The 22,381-nt window shown below is 41.5% G+C and overlaps 1 protein-coding gene across 48 annotated transcripts in view; it reads right to left on the reverse strand.

Moving 5' to 3' along the window:
• PCBP3 (poly(rC) binding protein 3) overlaps positions 1-22,381 on the reverse strand; it is a 264,611-nt gene that overhangs the window by 170,627 nt on the left and 71,603 nt on the right. For 46 of the 48 annotated variants that reach the window (XR_009209701.1, XR_009209700.1, XR_009209699.1 and 43 more), the window contains exon 2: positions 1,785-1,822. The exons of 1 other annotated variant lie outside the window; for it this stretch is intronic. The gene's annotated coding sequence lies outside the window, so the exon portion shown is untranslated. Of the gene's footprint in view, positions 1-1,784; positions 1,823-4,442; positions 4,570-22,381 lie in introns of all 48 variants that reach the window. One more of the 48 variants, XM_058427583.1, reaches the window with a different exon arrangement.

Below are 22,381 nucleotides of genomic sequence, written 5' to 3' on the forward strand. Positions count from 1 at the left end.
AGGTATTACAGCAGCTTTAGCTAAAGCCACAATAACCTAGCACAGAGAAGAGACTGGCTGGCTCCCTGCTCCCACACCCACCCTGCTGTGGGCTCCTCAGCCCTGACGCCACGCAGACTGAGAGCAGCCTCGGGATGACCTGTGAGGCCCCTGATGTGCCCCAGCTGCACTCTCACCTCCTGCCCCGCAGCCTCCTCACTGCCCCATGGATGCACCAGGCATGTCAGACCCGAGCTTCTGCTCCAAACCCCCTTGGCCCTGCAGCCCCTCACCTCCTGCACCAAGGGGCTCACACCTGCACCTGCAGCGAGACTCGCGCGGATGCCCCGTGTCTCAGGGCTGACCTGACGGCCTATTCACACGGCACCAGGACTCCCACACCCTGCTCTTCCCTATTTCCTCCACAGCCACTGTCGCCCCCTGACATGCCACAGGATGAACTCACTGACTAGATTTATGTTTTCGATCCCCCTGCAAGGATGTCAGGATTCTGGCAGTATGCCTGGGACATCACAGGCACACTGTAAACATCTGCTGAACGAATGAAGGAACAAACAAAGTGTTTGTTCAAGTAATTTGCTAGTAAGAACTCTCCTCTTACAATATTAGGATTCCAGTCACCTGCAAGCCCAAGCACCTACGCACACAGGCCCCAACCCCCACCATGCCATCTCTCCAAGGGGCTCCCCCTGCCAACTCCCCATGCCATCTCTCTGACCAGGGCGCTGCCCTGCTGCAGCTGACATCTGTGGAAGTCAGTGGGCGGGGCCCGCAGCACTGTCTCCTCAGGATGCACTGTGCTCAGGACCTCAAAGCGGCCCAGGGCTGCCATCAAGCACACCAGGAAGGCAAGACACACTGGGAGTTCCAACCAACATCACATCAACAAGGCAGCTCTTCTTATTCTACTATTGTGAAGTTGGAAGACTTGGCTCAAATCCCAGCCCCACCACTGGCACCAAGATAACCTGAGTGAGTTACTTCACCTCGCCAAGCCTCAGGGAATAACAATCCCTATCTCAAAGGGGCACTGGGAGGATGAAGGGAGTGATTCTATGGAAGTTATCAAATCAGGGTGGCTGGTACTACTTCATCAGAATCAGCAGCCATCATGACTACATTAGTTTTCCATGCATGCTGCATGCACCAAGTTCCTGGTGAAAGTGTTTTGAAAATGACCTTTAATAAGCTTTAGAAAAAGAAAGACATCTTAAGGATAATTTTAAAATGAGTCATCTCGAAGTAGTTTTACAAAACTAGAATTGGGACCACAGTGCATTGTGTGGGACAGGTGAGTGCCTCTGTGTGCTGGCCGGTGCCAGGTCCTTTCCACAGATGTCACCCACGCACCGTGTGGCTTCAGGCATGTGGTGCCATCACAGCCACCGCACACACAGGCACTACCGGGCAGTGGGCACTGTCGGCACAAGAACAAAGGCTTGTGGTAGGCTCCAAGTGCGCTAACAACTGGCCCTCCAGCTCCTGCTGGTCTACATGGTCAGGTTAACTGTGGAGAAACGTTACCAGAGAGGGAGGAAACTGCCTCTTTTAAAATCTTTTAAAATCAGAAGCAAGAAGGGAAAACGCATGTCACTCACACTACATGCTCTTGGCAGTAGTGTGACCTGAGGCAGGTTTCCCATGAGACATAAAACCAGGATCCAGAGGGTCAGCAGAGACACACGGCTTCCCTTGAGAGCAAGACTTTCAACTCTGCTGACACAGAAAGAGTCATTTAGTCTAAAAATATCACCTGTGACAGCATCATAAGAAGCACTACTTACACGGAACCACGTGGGGAGCTTCTCTCTCGTAGACAGTCCTGTAAACAGTTGAAGGAAAAAACAATTAAAATTGAAAATCATAGGCTTTCCAAAGAGAGACAGAAATCACAATCTATCACCTTAGATACCAAATTTTATCAAACCAAAGTCATCTATTAAAAAGACATGTTCATAAATCAGTTATTGGGAAGGTCAAAGACAGTTTCCCAGAGAAAGAATTCCATAAAAAGTGATTCAATTCTAAACCGAGTCTGGAACATACAGGATACTGATAAAGACTTAGAGCCCCAGGGTCCCTGAACCTTGACCCACAGTCCTCAGCCTGACTGACGTCTGGGGCACAGCTGATTCTCAAATCCCTCTGAATCTATGGGGGAAGGTAAGAACACAGGGAGAGGAGACGGGACAGGACAGCCCAAAACACCCACAGTCTTGGCTCCACCCTGAAGGGCCTTCACCTGGACCACAGGCCAAGGGTTCTCCCTGTGCAGACTGAATTAGCAGGTGAACACCACGCAGAAACTCCTACAGACAGACAGCCGGCCCCTGTCCAGTGATGCCCAAAAACTACAGAAACATAAGAAAGCCTGGACAGAGGACCATGGTCAGCTGTGACAGAGAAAGAGTGCGACTGGGGTGACTCTCCCACCTCACTTAAAAGTCAGACAAAAGACATGAGGGTGTTCAGACATGGAACAGCAGGCAGCAGGCAGCACATGACAACGATCCCTAGAGAAGGGAAGCAAATGGGATGCATCCTACAATTGCTGAAGCCTACAGCCTGGGGAGAGTGCCTGGGACACAGCACAGGAAGGGGGAACCCAGGCAAGGTCAGGGGAGTTGGAGACGGAGTTAAGAATTCAGGGAGGCAAAGGCAGAGAGGAAAGGGGAGAGATGCAACTGACATCTCTGGAAGTTGGTGGGCTGGGCCTGCAGCATTGTCTCATCAGGATGCACTGCACTCAGGACCCCACAGCAGAGGAGGCAAAAGCTAGAATTAGAGGGCAGAGTACCAGAAAGGAATGCCCTGCACAGAGAAACATCCCAGAGGTCTGTGGTGGATTCTCTAGTCTCTGCCTGGACATGGATGGGCACATGTGAGTGAGTGAACTACCAGAGGCCGGGGGAAGAACCAATGAAAAGGAAAAAGTACAGACAATAGCTATGGCTCACACAGATCTGGGAAGAGTTCCTACTCCCAACAACTAGACTGCAGGAGCCTTGCAGTACAGGGGACATCACGCTGAGCACTCAAATGACTGCACTGGCAGCAGACTAAGCTAGGGTACTACACTAGGCAATGCTTAACAAAGTCAACAACAAGCTGCCAAAAAATCTGAACTTTCCAAGTAACTTAAATGCATTCCAAAACATAGTTCAAAATACTTTAAAAGAATACAGAGTCCAACAATACAAAGTTTACAATGCCTTTCATCCGTCCAAAACTGACAAGGCATGCAAAGAAGCACAAAAATGTATCTCATGAGATTGGTTGATCAGTAAGATACAAACTCAGAAATTATACACACAGAGATCATTAGTACACAAAGACATTAAAACAGCTATTATACACTTTAGGAGGCAGAGGTGGGCAGATCACTTGAGGTCAGGGGTTCAAGACCAGCCTGAGCAACATGGTGAAATTCCATCTCTACTAAAAATACAAAAATTAACCAGACATGGTGGTGGGCACCTGTAATCCCAACTACTTGGGAGGCTGAAGCAGGAGAATTGCTTAAACCCAGGAAGTAGAGGCTTCAGTGAGCCAAGACCATGCCACTGCACTGCAGCCTGGGCGACAGATCTAGACTCCGTTTGAATAAATAAATAAATAAATAAATAAATAAATAAATAAATAAATAAATAAATAGGCCAGATGTGGTGGCTCATGCCTGTAATCCCAGCACTTTGGGAGGCCGAGGTGGGCAGATCATGAGGTCAGGAGATCGAGACCATCCTGGCTAACACAGTGAAACCCCGTCTGTACTAAAAATACACAAAAAAATTAGCCAGGCGTGATGGCGGGCGCCTGTAGTCCCATTTACTTGGGAGGCTGAGGCAGGAGAATGGCGTGAACCCAGGAGGTGGAGCTTGCAGTGAGCCGAGATGGCACCACTGCACTCCAGGTTGGGCGACAGAGTGACTCCATCTCAAAAAATAAATATATAAATAAATAAAACATCTATCATAAATACATTGCATATGTAGAAGATGATACAGGAAAGCATAAAATGCTAAGGAGAGACAAGAAAAGTATTTTTAAAACACAAATCAAGCATGCAGAGATGAAAAATACAACTGAGATTTTAAAAAATATACTGACTGGGATTAACACCATATTAGACCACAAAAGAAAAGATCAGTCAATGTACAGACAGAATAATCTGTGCAGACAGAAACTACCTAAAATAAAACACAGATAAAGATTCTCTACTCCCAAAAGACAAAAATATATGTGTAATTGGAGACCCAGAAGCAGGGATGGGATAAGCCAAAAACATATTTTAAAAAATAATGACAAAAGGCAGGGCAGAGTGGCTCAAGCCTGTAATCCTAGCACTCTGAGAACCCAGGAGTTTGAGACCAGCCTGGACAACACAGTGAGACTCCATCTATACAAAAAATTTTTAAAAATCAGCCAGGCATGGTGGCACACACCTGTAGTCCAGTTACTCAGGAGGCTGAGGTTGGCTGGAGGATTACCTGAGCCCAGGAATTCAAGTCTACTCTGAACTGTGATTGCACCACTGCACTCCAGCCTGGGTGACAGAACGAGGCCTTGTCTCTAAAACAGACAAAAAAAATTACAAAAAGTTTTCAAAAATGGATGAAAATTTAAGCCCATACATAGATTCAGAAAGATCAACAATCCTCAATCAGAAATAAATAAATAAATAAATAAATCACATTAAACTAAACCAAGCCACGTCATAATCAAATTATGTAAAAAAAAAAAAAAAATCTTAAAGGCAGCCAGAAAAAAAGGAACATTATGGCAAGAGCAGCTAAAATCTACTCATTTGCTGCTCTTGCCACAGAAAAACAAAACAAATCAAAATTGGTTACCTATGTGAGATGATGGATATGTTAATTTGCTTCACTACAGGAACCTTTTTATTATCTGTATTTTATCACATTATATTGTGTACCTTAGATATACACAATATAACTAATTTTTTAAAATAGGAAACCATGTACAAAGAGACAAGCACAGACAGGGTGAACAGAGAACTTTTCAGAAACAATGCAAGTCAGGAGCCAATTGAATTCTATCTCTAAAGTAATGAAAGAAAAGGCTACCAACCTGGAATACTATACATAGTAAAAATAACTTTCAAATATGAAAGTAAAAAGAAGACTTTTTCTAACAAACAAAAGCTAAAATAATTCATTATCCAACATACCTGAACTACAAATAATATTAAAAGAAGTACAAAATACAAAAGGAAAATAATACCAGAAGGAAATCTGGATCTACAAAAAGAAGTGAAAACCATTGAAACAGAAAATATGTAAAATATAAAAGCCTTTTGTTCTTAACTTTTTAAGATTGTTTTCAAAGATAATAGACTATGTAAAGCAAAAAAAAGGCAATGTATTGTGGGGCTTATGACAATGTCAAAGTGAGGAGATTAGGGCATAATGCAATAGCTAGAAGTGAGAGGGTATACTTTTGTAATGTTCTTACACTATATGTGAACTGGTATGATATTACTTGCACATGACTATGGTAGGTTAAGGAAATATACAACAAATCCTAAAGCAACCTCTAAAAACAGAGATAAAGCTAATAAGCGGCAACCCAATGTCCTCAGGTTTTCAGGCATACACTGTAAAAAAGTATCCACTTTAACTGTTGCATCTTGAGTTGTTGTTTAAGAAAAGTTCCAGGAAGAAGCCCAGTGCTTGCAAAACAAAAACGGTTAGATCCAGAGAGGCCTCAGTTGGAGATGAACTTTGGCAAACTCCCCTCATTACCATACTAAAAACTCCGCCCAGAGAAAAGCTTATTTGCCATCTTGTATACCTGTGATGTATGCAGAAGCATGACTGACAACTGTGCCTGTGCTGCCTTGGCTGTACCTTCTACACACAATGATTCAGCTAACGAGCCTAAAAACGGTGTTTTCAGCGTTGTTCAGGGAGGCGCTGCTTTGGAGATTTGTCCCTGGTGTCCTCCTTACTTGCTGCAATTTTAGATTCCCTTGTTGAATCCTCCTTGGTTGAGCTCATTGTACTATTGGTGGCCAAGCAATTGAACCCACCCATTGTGTGGGCAACAAAACTAGTAAAGGTAATAAAGCTGATCATAGAAAGTACTCAATCCAAAATAAGGGAGAATGAGAGGAAAGGGGACTCTAATAACAAGTGGGAAAAATAGAAATCCAACAGCAAAATGACAGATTTATGCCAACCATATCAATAATCACATTAAATATGAATGGTCTAAACATCTCAATTAAAATGTACTTTTTAAGACTTGATAAAAAAAAAGACCACACTATAAGCTATTTGTAAGAAATCCACTTTAAATATAAACATATACAGAGGTTAAAAGAAAAAGGATGGGAAAAAATGTGCCATGTTAACTCTAATAAAAAAAAAAAGCTGGAGTGACTATATTAATATCAGAAAAAGTAGATTTCAGGGTACATAATATTATCACAAGTAAATAAGGGCATTATATAATAATTAAGGGGTCAGTTTATCAAGAGAAAATAATAACCCTAAATGTTCACACACCTAAGAGCTTAAAAATATATAAAGGAACCCCCAACCAAATAGATAAATCCACAATTATAATGGAAGCTTTCTACACTTCTCTTTCAATAACTGATTTTGTAAAAACCTACACAGAAGATCAGTACGGGATATAGGAGACTCAAATAACATTATCATCCAACATTATTTAACTGACATTTATAGAACACTCCACACAATTATAACAGAATATGCCTTCTTTTCAAGTGGTCATGAGACATTTTCAAAAGTAATAGTCTGAAATTTTTTTTTAATTTCAATAAAACTTTAAAGGAATAAAAAAAAAATGTTTCCTGACTGCAATGGAATTAAATTAGAAATCAATTAAATTAGAAATCAGGAACAAAAAAGTATTTGGGAAATCTTCCAAATAGTTGGAAGATAAATAGCACATGTCTAAATAACATATGGGTCAAAGAAAAAACACAATGGAAATTAGAAAGCATTTTGACCTGAATAAAAGTGAAAACACTACATATCAAAATATGTCGGAGGCAGTAAAAGCAGTACCAAGAGGGAAATCAATAGCACTAAATGATTATATTAGGGAAATAAAAGGTCTCAAATCCATTACCTAAGCTTACTAAAACAGAACAAAGCAAGCAGAAGAAAGGAAATAAAGAATAAAAATCTATAAGCTGAAAAGCCATTTTAAAAATACTTGCTTCAGGAGACTAAAGTGGGAAGATCACTTGAAGCCAGGAGTTTGAGACCAGCCTGGGCAACATAGCAAGACCTACTCTCTACAAAAAGATTTTTTTTACATTAGCCAGGCATGGTAGATGGTGGAACATCCCTGTAATCCTAGATACTTGAGAGGCAGAGGCAGGAAGATCACTTGAGCCAAGAAGTTCAAGGTTACAGAGCAAGCCTCTGTCTCTAAAAATAAATAAATAGAAGTAAAAAATACAGAAAATTAATAAAACCTAAAGTTGGTTCTTGTTAACAAGGCAAATAATATTGATAAACATCTAGTTGCACTGACCAAGGAAAAAGGTAGAAGGCCCAAATTACCAATGTCAAGAATGAGAAATAGAACATTATACAGACACAAAAGATATTATAAAGACAATTAGGTCAAACCACAATGTGATACCACTTCACACCAGAATGGCTATAATCAAAAAAGTCTAACGGAAGTGTTGGTGAGGACCTGGAGAAACAGGCAACCTCATACATCACTAGTAGAAATGAAAAATGGCGCTGGTGGAAATGAAAAATGGTGCTGCTAGGGTGAAAAACAGTCTGGCAATTCCTCAAAAAGTTAAACATAGAATCACCATAGGACAGCAACTCCCCTCCTAGGTACAGACCCAAAAGAATTAAAAATACAGATTTACACAGATACTTGTTCATAACAGTGCTATTCGCAATAGCCAACACCGGGAAACAACCCAAATGTCCATCAGCAAATGAATGGATAAACACGTTTGGTATAGCCATCAATGGAGTATTCTGCAGACATCAAAAGGAATGAAGTACAGCATGTGTTACAGATGAACCTCAAAACAGGGCTAAGTGAAAGAGCCCAGATGTAAAAAGTTATATATTGCATTATTTCTTCAGATGAAATATCTAGAACAGGCAAGTCCATAGAGACAAAAAGCAGGTTAGTGGTTTCCAGGGCGTAAGAAAAGGGGGAGACCAGGAGTGATTACTTAATGGGTGGGAGGTATTCCTTCGTGGTAACCAAAGTTTTGAAAAAGTCTTGAAACTGGGTACTGGTTGTACAACATTCTGAATGCACCAAATTGTACATTTTAATTTGCTGTACTTTAATTGCATTTTAAGTGCACTTTAATTGCATTTTAAGTGAATTTCACCTCAATAAATAAATAAATACAATAAGCGGATGCTATGAACTACTGCATGTCAGTAAATCTGCCAACTTAGATGGAGCAAGTTCTTACAAGTATCAAATAATCAAAACTCACTTAAGGAGAATTAAATAATCCTATATACATACCAAAGAAACTGCATTCAAGATAAAACCTTCCCACAAAGAAAAGAGCTGGCCGAGATGACTTTGCAGGTGAATTCTATAAAATATTCAAGGAAGAAATAATATCAATTTCTTACTAACTCATCTAGAAAACTGAAGATGAGAGAATACTTCCCAATTCATTCTATAAGGCAAGCATTAACATGATACAAAATCAGAAAAAGACACACAGGAAAATACATCAATATTCCTCAGAAATATAGATGCCAAAATTCTTAAATTTTAACATATAAAAATCCAACACTATAAAATAAATACATGCAGATAAAGTGGGTTTTAACCCAGAAATGCAATTGACTTACTATCGTTTTTTAAAGCAATCAATGTAATTCACCATATAAACAAAAAAGAAACACCATATGATCATCAATAGATATAGAGAAAACACTTGACAAAATTCAGTATTAACTCGTGATAAAAATCCTCAGCAACGTGGGAATTTAAGGACTCTTTCTGAACCTGATAAAGGACCTCCAGTTGAAACCACAGCTAACAGTATACACAAGGGTGAAAACTGAATGCTTATCCCTAAATTCAGGAACAAAGTTAGACTGTCTCCTCCAAGCACTTCCTTTAACAAGATACCAACCTCCACAAGTTGATCTATCAATTCAGTGCAACCCCAACCAAATTCTGAACTAATCTAATTCTAGAATTTGTATGAAAATACCGAGGAAATAAACCAGCCAAGGAACTTTGAAAAAGAGAACAAAATAGGAGGGCTTATACTGCCCAATTTCAAGATTTATTATAAAGCTAGTTATAAAGATAAATAAATTGACCCATGGAATAGAGTACAGTCCAGAAATAGTCTGCACACAGTATTAACCATGTTTTTCCTTTTCTGTATCTGATGCTTTGACATCCAGGGCCTTGCTGACCTGGAGGGACTGCCCTCCCAGCGTTAGCCAATTCCTAGAAATAGCAAACAACCCACCCTAGAGTGCACCTTTCAAATACAAACCCACCAATCCAGAGCCCACACCCCAACCACCTCCTCTCACATGGGGCCACTCCCCACCTGCCCCAATCACCCAAGGCCAGGCACCAGACAACTAGGGACAGACCCTACCCCCAAGGGCCTGCTGAAATGATTCAAACTGCCACTCCTAAGCCTGCTCCCCCTGCCTCACCCATTCCTCCCGTGGAGACCACAGTGAGGCTTTCCCTACCCATATTGTCCCCTTGCTCTCTCTGCCTCTTGACCTACCCGGTGCTTCCCATGTGGCCCTGTCTGGCAGCCGTGCTTCTGCTTCCAGGGAGCTGTGGGTACAAACACTTTCTTCCTTCATGACAGTCATTTCTATGTCTCATGTCTTAGCACACTGGATTAAAACAAATCCCAGATATCCTGAAAACACACACATATGAACAAGCAATTTTGACAAAGTTTCCCAGGCAACTTAATGAGGAAAAGATAATCTTTTTAAGAAATGGTGCTGGAACAACTGGACATTATATTTTAAAAAAACAAGAAAAATAAGAACCTTGACATTTTCTTTGCATCCAATATAGAATTAATTCAAAATGGATCATAGACTTAAATGTAATAGTCAAAACTATAAAGCTTATAGAAGAATGAATAAGAGAAAATCTTAAAGACCTTCAATTTAACAAAGAATTCTTAAGCACGATACAAAAGGCATGAACTACAAAAGAAAAAACTGATGTTGGAGGTTACCAAATTTTAAAACTTTTCATCTTCAAGTCACTGTTATAAAAATGAAAAGTCAGGCTACAGACTGAGAGAAAATATTTGCAAAACACATACCCCATAAAAGACTGTATCCAGAATATATACAGAAAAAAATTCTCGAAGCTCAATAAGAAAATAAACAACCCAGTTTTTAAAATGAGCAAAATATTTGATCAGGTACTTCAAAGAAAATATACAGATGGCAAATAAGCACATGAAAAGACGATCTGGTGAGGAAAGCAGAACGCATGCTTTCCAGACCAGCCAAGCCAGCCGTGGGAGCCACACGCGGGTCACTGTCCTCCACATCCTGAATGCCTTGGTGGAAGGCACTGGAAACACTGGCAGGCTTCAGGCGGGAGACACAAACATCAGGAAAGGTCGGCACTGTCTGTGACACAGGGACAGATGGACAGGCCTGGCTGGAACATGGGCCTGCAACCCACTGACAGAGGAAAGCAGGGATGGGGCATGTGAGCAGGGTGGGTCAGGGCACTGCCAACGCTCCTTGAGCACACAGAGGTCTGGGGCGTGAGCACCCAGGATGGAGTGGAGCAAGCCCCACCTGGAGCTCCAACCACACCAGTCTCTTCTGGGCTCCAGCCACAGGCCCCTGGGTGTTGGGCCTGGACCTCTGCTCCTCTCCCCTAGATGAGCCCACCCAGTCCATAGCCATGCTCTCTTTCTCTACTGATAATTTCCTAAATTAATCTCCTTGCCCCTGCTCTCCCCCATGAACTCCCATATCTACTGCCTACCTGGCCAAGCCACTTGGACGACTATTACCTGAAGTCCAAGACCAAATCCTTAACCCCTCCCACCTTGGACCTGACCCTCCCCACATCATCCCGCCTGAGTTGCTCAGGCCCCTCGGAGTCAGGTCTGAGTCCTCCTTCCAGTCCCATTGGCAGCCTCGGCACGTACCACATCTCAGCAGGCCTAACCACACTGCCTGGGCACCTGCAGCCTCCGTGCCAAACCTGCACCCCAGTGCCTTCCCTACAGCCAGGGTGAGCCTCTACAGTGGGGCCTGGGGCCATGCTGTCCACTGCCCTGAGGGTGACACCCGACCTCCTAGCGGGGGCCTGCTCTCCTGACCTCATCTCCTGCACTGGCTTCCTCACCCCAGGTGGCCCCCACCCTTTCGTTTCCTCCATCAGGTCTTTGCCCCATGCACGCCTCCTGCCTAGACACATGCCTGGCTCCCTCCTGCCACCCAGTTCCAGCACCTCCTCCTCAGAAAGTCCTCCCTTGCCCACCCTCCAGGCAGCCCCTCAGCCACTCCTGCTCAGCCTCCCTGCTCTCCATCTAGCATGTGCCTGCTGTGTTTGTAAATCACTTTCTTTGGTTGTGGGCCCTCCCCCCACCCACTAGAAATAAGCCCCATGGTGGTAAGAACCCTGCCTGTGTGTCCCCTGCCACTCCGACACAGGGAAGAGCACTGTGGAGGCAGGCCCTGAGCAGAGACTTGATGGAGAGAGGACAGGCAGGCACTGCCCCCACAGTCTTCTCCCTAAGTGGCAGGGCCTGAAGGAGAATGGGTCGTTAAGGACAAGCTTGCTGTGAGGCCCAGGGCATCTGTGCCTCCACATCTGTGGGCACTCTTCCTTTTCTAAAAATCACAGAATGAAGTAAGATTTATTGGACAAGGGAAAGGGAAAACCCTGTACCTACCACAGGATACTTGTAATTCAATTAATCAGAAAAAAAGCCACCATCAGAAACCGTCTGCTCAGAAGTCATCTGCTCAGAGTTCAGGGCACTTCCCAAGCACAGGCAGCAGGTGGAAGCTACCACAGACCACGCCCAGCCGATGCACCACAGCCCAGGGCCCAGGCTCTGGCATTGCCACTGGTTTGCAAACACATCCTAGCATCGCAGGGGAAATCACACAGCCACGACAGAATTTCTTCATTAGAAAGATATTTTTAAAACACAGCCAGTAATAAGGCAAAAAAAAAACCCAAGCAAAATGTTACACCTTCTGCAGATTTAACCATGATACAAACTGCCATACTTAACGGCTCAAAACAGTTTATTTGAGCTATTATCTGTAACTTTCATCATTTAAGTTTATAGAGGAAGTTCATGGAATACTGTAGTATCCCAATGACAGCATCTCCTGAGAGTCAGTGCCTCCCTGACAGAGAGGCCGCCCTGTCCTCCTGCCACCCACTTTCTCAGACCAGAGCAGCCTCACGGCCCAACAGCCTGAAAACAACAGTCGACAGAGTGCCACTCCAGCTGAGGGGGGGCGGGTTCTCTTTCAGATCCCACTGAGGCACCCCACCCTTGCTGTTCCCCATCACTGCCTGCAAATCTACACATCTCACGCCGCTTCTCATTCTCACACTTACAGTGACACCGCTAACACCTCACATCAGTTTTAATGTTCGGGTTACAGAGCAGCCTGGCCCGCCACCATGGGCAGCGAGATTCCCAGCTGTCCCCACCTCGCTTGGCAGGGGCAGGGCTGGGACTCCTTCCAACATGCCGTGCTGGCTTCTGGGGCTGCCCCGTTGGGAGAGGATGAGCAAGCAGAGAGCAGAAAGCAGCAGGGAGTGCGGGCAGCCCCCATGCACCACCCTGTGGAGTGTTTTAGCCCACCACTCCCAAAGACTGCATTCTCATGACTCGGGGTAACCCTGGGAGGGGGCGGGGTGAGTCACAGCTGGACACCCCTGGTAATGCAGCTCCTAGGAATTTGCTCATAGGTTCCATTTTTGCTAAATGTGTTGATAGGAGCTCAGACTTCAACAGATCTCAATAAAAGAAGATGAGCAAATGCTATGTTTTTACCTAAAACCTAAATAGGCCACAGGAAGGATCTGACTTCAGGAGGGGGACGGCCTTGACTCTGAATTTCTCCAGATCTGGGGGAGAGAGTGTCTCATTAACTTACCCCCTCCAGGTGAGGGAATTGAGAGTTTTACAGTGCCAACAAGAAGCAGGATGTGGGGGAGCTAGAGTTTAAAACAGCTTATGCTGGAGGAGGACGGGCAAAGAAGATTCAACTTAATTCCGATCACAGAATCCACCAGTAATCACCATTTCTATTATAAATAATTACCACTCTCGGTGATGGTCTCAGAGGAAAAAGAAGGAAGCAGTCAGCAGGTGAACTTCTTTACTCCTCCACCTCAAAAGTGGCATGGCCAGGACATGACTAACAAGGCCAGGGAATGCAGATCCCACAGACCCTGAGCTCGACCCTGGGCCTGGCATCCAACCTGCGTGTTGTGCGGGCTGTGCTCCCTTGCTGGGGCAGCAGCCTCTTCCCTCCTTCCAGACACTCGACAGCAAGTTTCCTCCATTTAAACATTCAGCATCTGCCCACAGTGTGTATTTTTTATTTCACTTTCCTATTTAAGATAGATCATACTTCAGGTATGTGTGAATATAGATACATATACCCATGTTTCAATCTTATAAAATTACATTGATGGGCTTTACTCACTATCAACTTGTAATGATTTACGAAATGATTTTTGTTTCAATGTCAGTTAGTACATGAACTTATTAAAATTTTAAAATTCACTATTTTTACTTAACTCTTTTGTGAATGGGTCACTCTCATTATCAGAACTAGGCACAGGAAGTCTGTCTGGCCTCTCACCAGGGTAGTGAAGTTGCCTAAAATATATCTGCTAGACTCTCTAGACAACTGTCCATATGATCACCAATCCCTGATGGACAATTAGTTCTGCAGAGCCCTGCCCCAGAGCCTCCCTCGAGAGCAGCCAGCCAGGCCACAGACGGCAGGCCATGTGCTCAGAGCCACTCTCTAGGACGCCTGTATGTCCCCTGGTTGCCAAACACATGCCAGCTCTCTGTGCAGAAAGCTGGAAGGAACAGAAAAGTGCAAAAAATATCTGTAAAAGCACTTGCACTTCCCAGATAGAAACAAGGATAGCAGTAGAGTGTATTTTCTTCTAGTACTTTCTCATTATTACATTTACCTATACACATTTTTTTTTTTTTTTTTTGAGACGGAGTCTTGCTGGGTCGTCCAAGATGGAGTGCAGTGGTGTGCTATCGGCTCACTGCAACCTCCACCTCCCGGGTTCGAGTGATTCTCCTGCCTCAGCCTCCCGAGCAGCTGGGACTACAGGTGAACGCCATCACACCGGGCTAATTTTTTTTTTTTTTTTAATATTTTCAGTAGAGACGATGTTTCACCATGTTAGCCAGGATGGTCTCAATCTCCTGACCTCATGATCCACCCCACTTGGTCTCCCAAAGTGCCGGGATTACAGACGTGAGCCACTGCGCCCGGCTACATTTACCTATATACATTTTTAAAACAAAAATGAGATCACATTTTTGCTAAGAAAATGTAGTAAATCTGTATTTGTAGTATTTGTAGAAAATATTTATAACAGCTTGTTTTTAGCCTTTTAACAATATTTGTTAACAGTCGAAATTTGTCTATGAAAATCTCTATTATTTAAGATTATATGGATTGCTTTTATGCTTAGAAAAATACTTCTGCATTTCAAAGATCAGGTTAATATTCACATAATTCTTCTCCAACAATAAAAATATATATTATTTATCCTATGAGTATAAAAGTGATATGCATTCATTTAGGAAAACTTAGAAAATTCAGAAATGTGTGAAAACAAATAGCAGAGTGACCTCAGCTCTCAGAGACAGATGCTGTAAGCCTTTGGTTGTACCTCTACACACACATACACATGCACACATATATCCACTTACATTTTATGTCACATAGGCCATTTTTACACACGTTACTCACTTAGGTGCCAGTATACTGGGTACATTTTTGTCATGTCATGGATCATTCCTATAAACGCTAATTGTTTTCTAATATCTCATTGTGTTGTGAAGCACAATAACTGATTTACTAAATCCTTTATTACTGGGTATTTGGGTTGCTTCCAATTGTTAATTATTTAAATTACTGCTGTAGTGAACATACTCCGTATATAAATTTAGTGCTTATCCGATTATCTCCTGAAGATAAAGCCATAAGAACAGAATTTTCAGCCAAAGTGCATAAATATTTTTAGAGCTTCTCATACACTTGAACAAAAAGCCCCCAGAAGCTTGCTTCCCTACAGTAGTCCTCTGAGACACGCAAAGTGACTTCAGTTTCTGTGATTTCTTGCCAAAATTCTATCTTATCAACCTTCTCAAAACACATGCAGATGAGATCGTCAAAGAACAATGCACGTACATTTGCTTCATCAACAGTAAGACTCAGTCCCCTCCCTGTCTATGGACCTCTGTGAAATTCGACAGGAAAGTGACAAAGTGGACCAACTGGAGCACATGGAGCATGAAAAGAAAGTGGTACCAGTAGCTTCTGGCCAAAGCTCAACAAATTTAAGCAAATACATTTAGATAAGAAATTCTGGTGTCTTTAATATTAGAATAACTTTTAAATGAACCTAATAATAAGTCATTTAATAATAATTAAATTGGGGTCAGGAGTTGTGGAAATCATCGTGAACTTGAGGCCACAAAAGGTTTATTTCCAGTTCTCTCACCAAAAGTGGTCTCCTCAAATACTCACGGTCAGCCCTGCAGCCAGGAGTTTTTTGTTTTTGTTTTTGTTTTGAGATGGAGTCTCACTCTGTCGCCTAGGCTGGAGTGCAGTGGTGCGATCTTGGCTCACTGTAACCTCCACCTCCTGGGTTCAAGCAATTCTTATGCCTCAGCCTCCCGAGTAGCTGGGACTACAGGCACCCGCCACCATGCCTGGCTAATTTTTGTATTTTTAGTAGAGATCGGGTTTTGCCACATTGGCCAGGCTGGTCTCGAACTCCTGGCCTCAAGTGATCCTACTGCCTCAGCCTCCCAAAGTGCTGGGATTACAGGCATGAGCCACTGCACCCGGCCTCAAATACAACTTCCTACACACGCAAAAGTTTTTGGCCAAGTAGCTGCTTCCACAACTTGAGGCAAGAAAAGATCAGAGGGCCTGACACACAGTGTTCTGACTAGAAAGCAAGGTACCTTCAAACATCTGGGGCAGCACAGGGCAGCACAAAGTGGCAGCTGAAAGGGCCCCCACACCCAGCCAAGCTGTGGCCATCCTGGCATTGGAGAGAATAAGTAATACTCTTGTTTAAGTTTGAAGCACGAGCTCAGGTTGAACTCAAGGTCTAAATCATCTTAGAACATGCAACCAAGTCACCTGTCCTAGACTAACTGGTCTAAAACGTGAAGCCTGCACCCTCCTGGTCAGTGTGCAAGTGCTGAGCTGCTGGATGTTATCTGCACCAGAGAGGTAAGAGAAGCACCCCTCAAAACCACTGCAACCGTACAAGAGTAAAGGTACAGAGGTGATGGAGAATTAAACTACAGTGCAGGTGTTTTCAAAACTCCAAATGTAGTAATAAATTTTACAATCATTGTATTTCTGAATACTTTTACTGCTAAGGCATTTAAAAGAATAATTTACTCACACTGCTTAAATTGTTTTTAAAAATTGATTCGTATATATTTTTATTTTTTATTACTTTTTTATTATACTCAAGTTCTGAGATATATGTGCAGAACATGCAGGTTTGATAGACTGGATAAAGAAAATGAGGCACATATATACCACGGAATACTATGCAGCCATAAAAAAGAATGAGTTCATGTCCTTTGCAGGGACATGGATGAAGCTGGAAACCATCATTCTCAGCAAACTAACACAGGAACAGAAAACCGAACACCGCATGTTCTCACTCATAAGTGGGAGTTGAACAATGAGAACATATGGGCACAGGGAGGGGAACATCACACACTGGGGCCTGTCAGGGGGTCGGGGGTAAGGAGAAGGATAGCATTAGGAGAAATACCTGATGTAGATGGCAGGTTGATGGGTGCAGCAAACCACCATGGCACATGTATACCTATGTAACAAATCTGCACGTTCTGCACATGTATTCCAGAACTTGAGTATAATATTTTTAACATACTGAGCCCTAAATAAAGTACAAGCAGCAGTGAGTATTCCTCTTTAGGCACAAAGGACTGGTAGATGTTAAAGACCTTTGCAATTGTCCTGCTGGCTTATCTCTGGCCTCTACTTGTCCCTCAGGCCAGAACAGGTTTCCACTTCCTCTTACTGACCCTGGAAGTTGGTGTGTAATGATTTTGCCTATAGAGGTTCAAAAATCTGGCAATCTTTGAGTTTCCAGATTTGGTGTTCATGACTTAGTATGTGTATTAGTCCATTCTCACACTGCTATGAATACATACCTGAGACTGGGTAATTTATAAAGAAAAGAGGTTTAATTGACTCACAGTTCCACATTGCTGGGGAGGCCTCAGGAAACTTATAATCACGGCAGAAGGCAAAGGAGAAGCAGGCACCTTCTTAACAGGGTGGCAGGATGGAGAAGTGCCAGATGCTTATAAAACCATCAGAGCTCATGAGACTCACCCACTATCATGAGAACAGCATGGGGAAAATCACCCCCATGATCCAGTTACCTCCACCTGGTCCCGCCCTTGACATGTGTGGATTTTGGGTAATGGGGATTACAATTCAAGATGAGATCTGAGTGAGGACACAAAGCCTAACCATATCAGTATGTCTTGGAGAAGACACACTAAAAACCCTCTGCACACATTTCCTGCCACCAGGTATGGCTTGTTCTCACTTCTCAGTTCCTCAGTTGTCTTCTTTTAACTCTCTCAGTGATGGCCCCTCTAGCCTCCCTAAGAACATTTGCTGTTCTGTCCTTCATCCCCAAGAGCGGCCCCAAGTCACTCGCATCCACTGAGAAGCCCCTTCCCAACTGCCTCAGCCCTAATTCTGAGGTAAAGCCAACCTTGTTGCAGGGTGAGGATTACGAACGGTCAGCCAGATACAGCTGAGCTAATCACACAACATGGCTAGTTCCCTGAATTCAGCCAGGCCAGGGTTAACCCAAGACGGAACTTTCTCACACACTGACCTCCCATCCCATTAGCTGGGATCTAGATTTGCTGCTTGGCCCTGCTTAGCACAAGTCCCACACAGTTTCCACTCCTTTATTTTACAGAGCCTCTTGATATCAGATAAATAAGCAGCTCTGCACTGCTGTTCTTTTCCAAACTGTTGGCCAGTCTTATGCTTTTATTCCCTTGTGACATTTAGAAGCCATTCATCAATTTTCATAAAGTATCCTGTGGCAATCACATTCATTTTTTGAAAAGTGTTCATTATAAAACATAGGACGCAGATGGTATCCGTGAGAATGGCAGAGTAATAACCACTAACAGCTTACCTCTCCATAAAAGCAATGAGAACACTGGCAAAATTGTCACAATTAACTTTTTAAGAGCTCTGGAAATTCATCAAAGGCTTGCAGCAATCCAAGGATCACTGATTCAAGAAAAACAACCGGACCTTGGTAAGAACAGTGAGCTTTGTGGCATTTTAACTTACCCTACTTCCATCCCCTTCCGCCCAGCTGCATCCAAGCCTTGAAAACCAAGAGCCCAGCAATCAATGAGAACCAGCAGCCTGGCTGGCATGTAAGCGGCAGAACAGGACAGGAGTCTTTCGAAGCTGTAACCTACCTTTAAAAAAGAGGCAAGATCTCAATTCGATAACCTAAACTACCATCTTAAGAAACTAGTAAAACAAGAGAAAACTAAACCCAAAGTAAGCAGAAGGAAATAACAAATACTATGGCAACAAGAAATTAAACACAGAATAGAAAACAAAACCAAAAGTTAGTTTCTTGAAAAAATCAAAAAAATTGACAAATCTTCACCTAGACTAGCAAAAAAAAAAAAAGGAGAGAAGACTTAAATTATTAAAATTAGGAATGAAACAGGAGACATCACTACCAACCTTGCAGAAATAAAAAGGATTATAAGAAAATACTATAAACAATCTTATATCAACAAAAAACCTAGATGAACAAATTCCTAGAAACACACAGAAACTACAGAAACTGACTCTAGATAAAAGAGAAATCTGAACAAACCTAAAACAAGTGAAGAGGTTTAGTAACCAAAAAACTTTCCACAAGGAAAAGTCCAGGATCAGATGGCATTACTATTGCATTCTGCCAAACATTTAAGTAAGAATTAACAACAACTCCTCACAAACTCTTTCAAAATTACAGACAAGAAAAGGATACTTCCCAACTCATTTTATGAGGCCAGTATTAGCCCAATACCAAACCCAAACAAAGACATCAAGAGAAAACCAAAGACCAATGTCTCTTATGAATACACATGTAAAACATCACAACAAAAATATTAGCAAATCAAATCTAACAATATATAAAAAAGATTATACACCATAATCAAGTGGGGTTTATCCCCAAAATGCAAAGTTGGCTTAATATCCAAAAATCAATCAATGCAATACATCATATTAATGGAATAAAAGACAAAAACCACATGATCATCTCAGTAGACACAGAAAAAGCATTTGACAAATTTCAATATATCTAATGATAAAAACACTAAAAAAACTAGGAATAAAAGGAAGCTTTATTAACTTAATAATGGATATCTATGAAAAACTCATAGCTAATATCATGAACAATACTAAAAGATTGAAAGCTTTTCCTCTAAGATGAGAAACAGGACAAGGATGCCTGCCCTTGCCAGTACAATCAACACCATATTGGAGGTTTTAGCCAGGACAATTAGACAAGAAAAAGAAATACAGGGCATCCAGACTGAAAAGGAAAAATACAAATATCTCTATTTGGAGATGACATGATATTGTATATAGAAAATACTAAGAATCCACTAAAAAACTAGTATAATAAAGTTCAACAAGGTGGCAGGGATCAATATACAAAAAGTAATTGTATTTCTGTACACTAGCAATGAACAATCCAAAAATAAAATTTAAAAAAATTTCATTCATAATAGCAGCAAAAATAATAAAAAACTTAGGAATAGATTTAATTTTTAAAAATGCAAGACTTATACACCAAAAACTACAAGAAAGGGAAAGGAATTAAACAAAACCTAAATAAATAGAAAAACATCCTATGTTCAATGTAATATTATTAAGATGGCAATATGTCCTAAACTAATCTTCAAATTCAGTGCAATCTCTATAAAAATCCCAGCCGATTTTCTGACAGAAGTTGACAAGCTGATTCTAAAATTCATATGAAAACTCAAGGGACTCAGAATAGCCAAAACAATCTTAAAAAAGAAAAACAAAGTCAGAGGACTCACATTCCCAATTTGAAAACTTATTACAAAGCTACAGCACTCAATACATTGTTATATGGGCATGTTCTGGACTGAACTGTATCCCCACAAAACCCATGTGTTGAAGACCTAATCCCCCAAATCACTATATTTAAACATAGGGACTTTAAAGAGGTATTAATAATTAGGATTAAATGAGATCATAAGGGTGGGGCCCTAATCCAAAAGAACTAGTGTCCTTACAAGAAGAGGACTGGTATCCTTATAGCAAAAGAACAGTGAAGACACAGCAAGAAGATGTCATCTCCAAACCAAGGAGAGAGTGCCCAGAAGAAACCAAAGCTGCCAACACTTCGATTTTAGACTTCTGGCTTCTAGAACTATGATAAAATACATTTCTGCTGTTTAAGCCATTCAGTGTAGTATGTTGTTATGGCAGCCCTAGCAGACTAATTCAGGGTATGATGACATAGATATAGATATATTCTCTTTCCCTCCCCATATATAGATATGGAAATCAACAAATTAACCCTTACATTTATAGTCAACTGGTTTTGACTAAGACTGCCAAGACAATTCAATGGAGAAACACTATTCATTTTAGTAATTGTCCCAGTGTGCTGGGACAATTCGATATCCACATGCTAAAGAATGAATCTGGAACCCTATTTCATACTATATACAAAAATTAATTCAAAATGAATCAAAGACCTAAGGACTAAACCTATTGAAGCTCTTAGAATAAAACATGAAAAATATGAAAACGTGACCTTGGATTAGGCAGTGGTTTCCTAGATATGACACCAAAAGTATAAGCAATGAAAGAAAAAATAAATAAATTGGGCTTAATATTAAAAACTTTTGTGCTTCCAAGGACATGATCAAAAAAGGAAAAAGTCAACCCACAGAACAAGGGGAAAATTTGACAAATCTAATAAGGAACTAGTATCCAGAATATAAAAAGAATTGCTAGAACAATAAAAAGATGACTCACTTAAAAAATGGGAAAATGATTTGAATATACATTTCCCCAGAAAATATATGCAAATGGCCAGTAAGCACATGAAAAGCTTTTCAACATCATCAGTCATCAGGGAAATAAATGCCAATCAAAATAACACTGATATACTACTTCACATCCACTAGAACGGTAATAATCAAAAAGACAGACAATAACAAGTGCTGGTGAAGACATGCAAAATTGTAACACGCATAAATTGCTGGCAGGAATGCAAAATGATGCAGCCAATTTGGAAAACACTCTGGCATTTTCATTCCCTTTTCTCGGGAAAGGAAAGAATGGAGAGTGACTGATAATGTATATGGGATTATTTTCAGGGTATAAAGAATGTTCTGAAATTAGTGATAATACTTACACAACTCTAAATATATTAATACCAAAAACTACTCACTTGTACGCTTTAATGGGTAGATTTTATGATATGCAAATTATACCTCAATTTAAAAAATAAACGTAATACACATCTATATACTTACCAGGAAGATTAAAAAGTTGTCAACATTTTGATTTGCTTTGGATCTGTTTTAAAAATGCTTGCAGATACCACCAAAGCCCTATACTCCACTGATACCCCTCCCTATAGGAAGGCAACCATATAATCTAGAGATAGCAAATCAGTACTCACATTCACGTGTACATATCTTCACCAGCCACATGCATATCCAAAAACAATACCAAACTGCATTTATCCTTTTGCAACCCGCTTTGTTAACACTGTTACTGAGATTTATCCATTTTGATACCCATAGATCTAATTCATTCATTTTAATGTTGAATAGTTTTTGACTATGTGAATAAAACAAATGTCCAGTTCCCCTTACTGAGGACAGTTAAACTGTGTTTTGCTCTTACAAACATCATAGGCCCATATCCCTGGGCACCCACTAGTTCTTCTAGAGCAAATGCCTGAAAATGGCATCGGTGGGTCATATTATGTGCACATTTTCAACTTTACCTGAAAATGTGCCTCCAAAATAGTCTCC

This window comes from Hylobates moloch, unplaced genomic scaffold, assembly GCF_009828535.3.
Source record: "Hylobates moloch isolate HMO894 unplaced genomic scaffold, HMol_V3 SCAFFOLD_14, whole genome shotgun sequence".
Lineage (NCBI taxonomy): Eukaryota > Metazoa > Chordata > Mammalia > Primates > Hylobatidae > Hylobates > Hylobates moloch.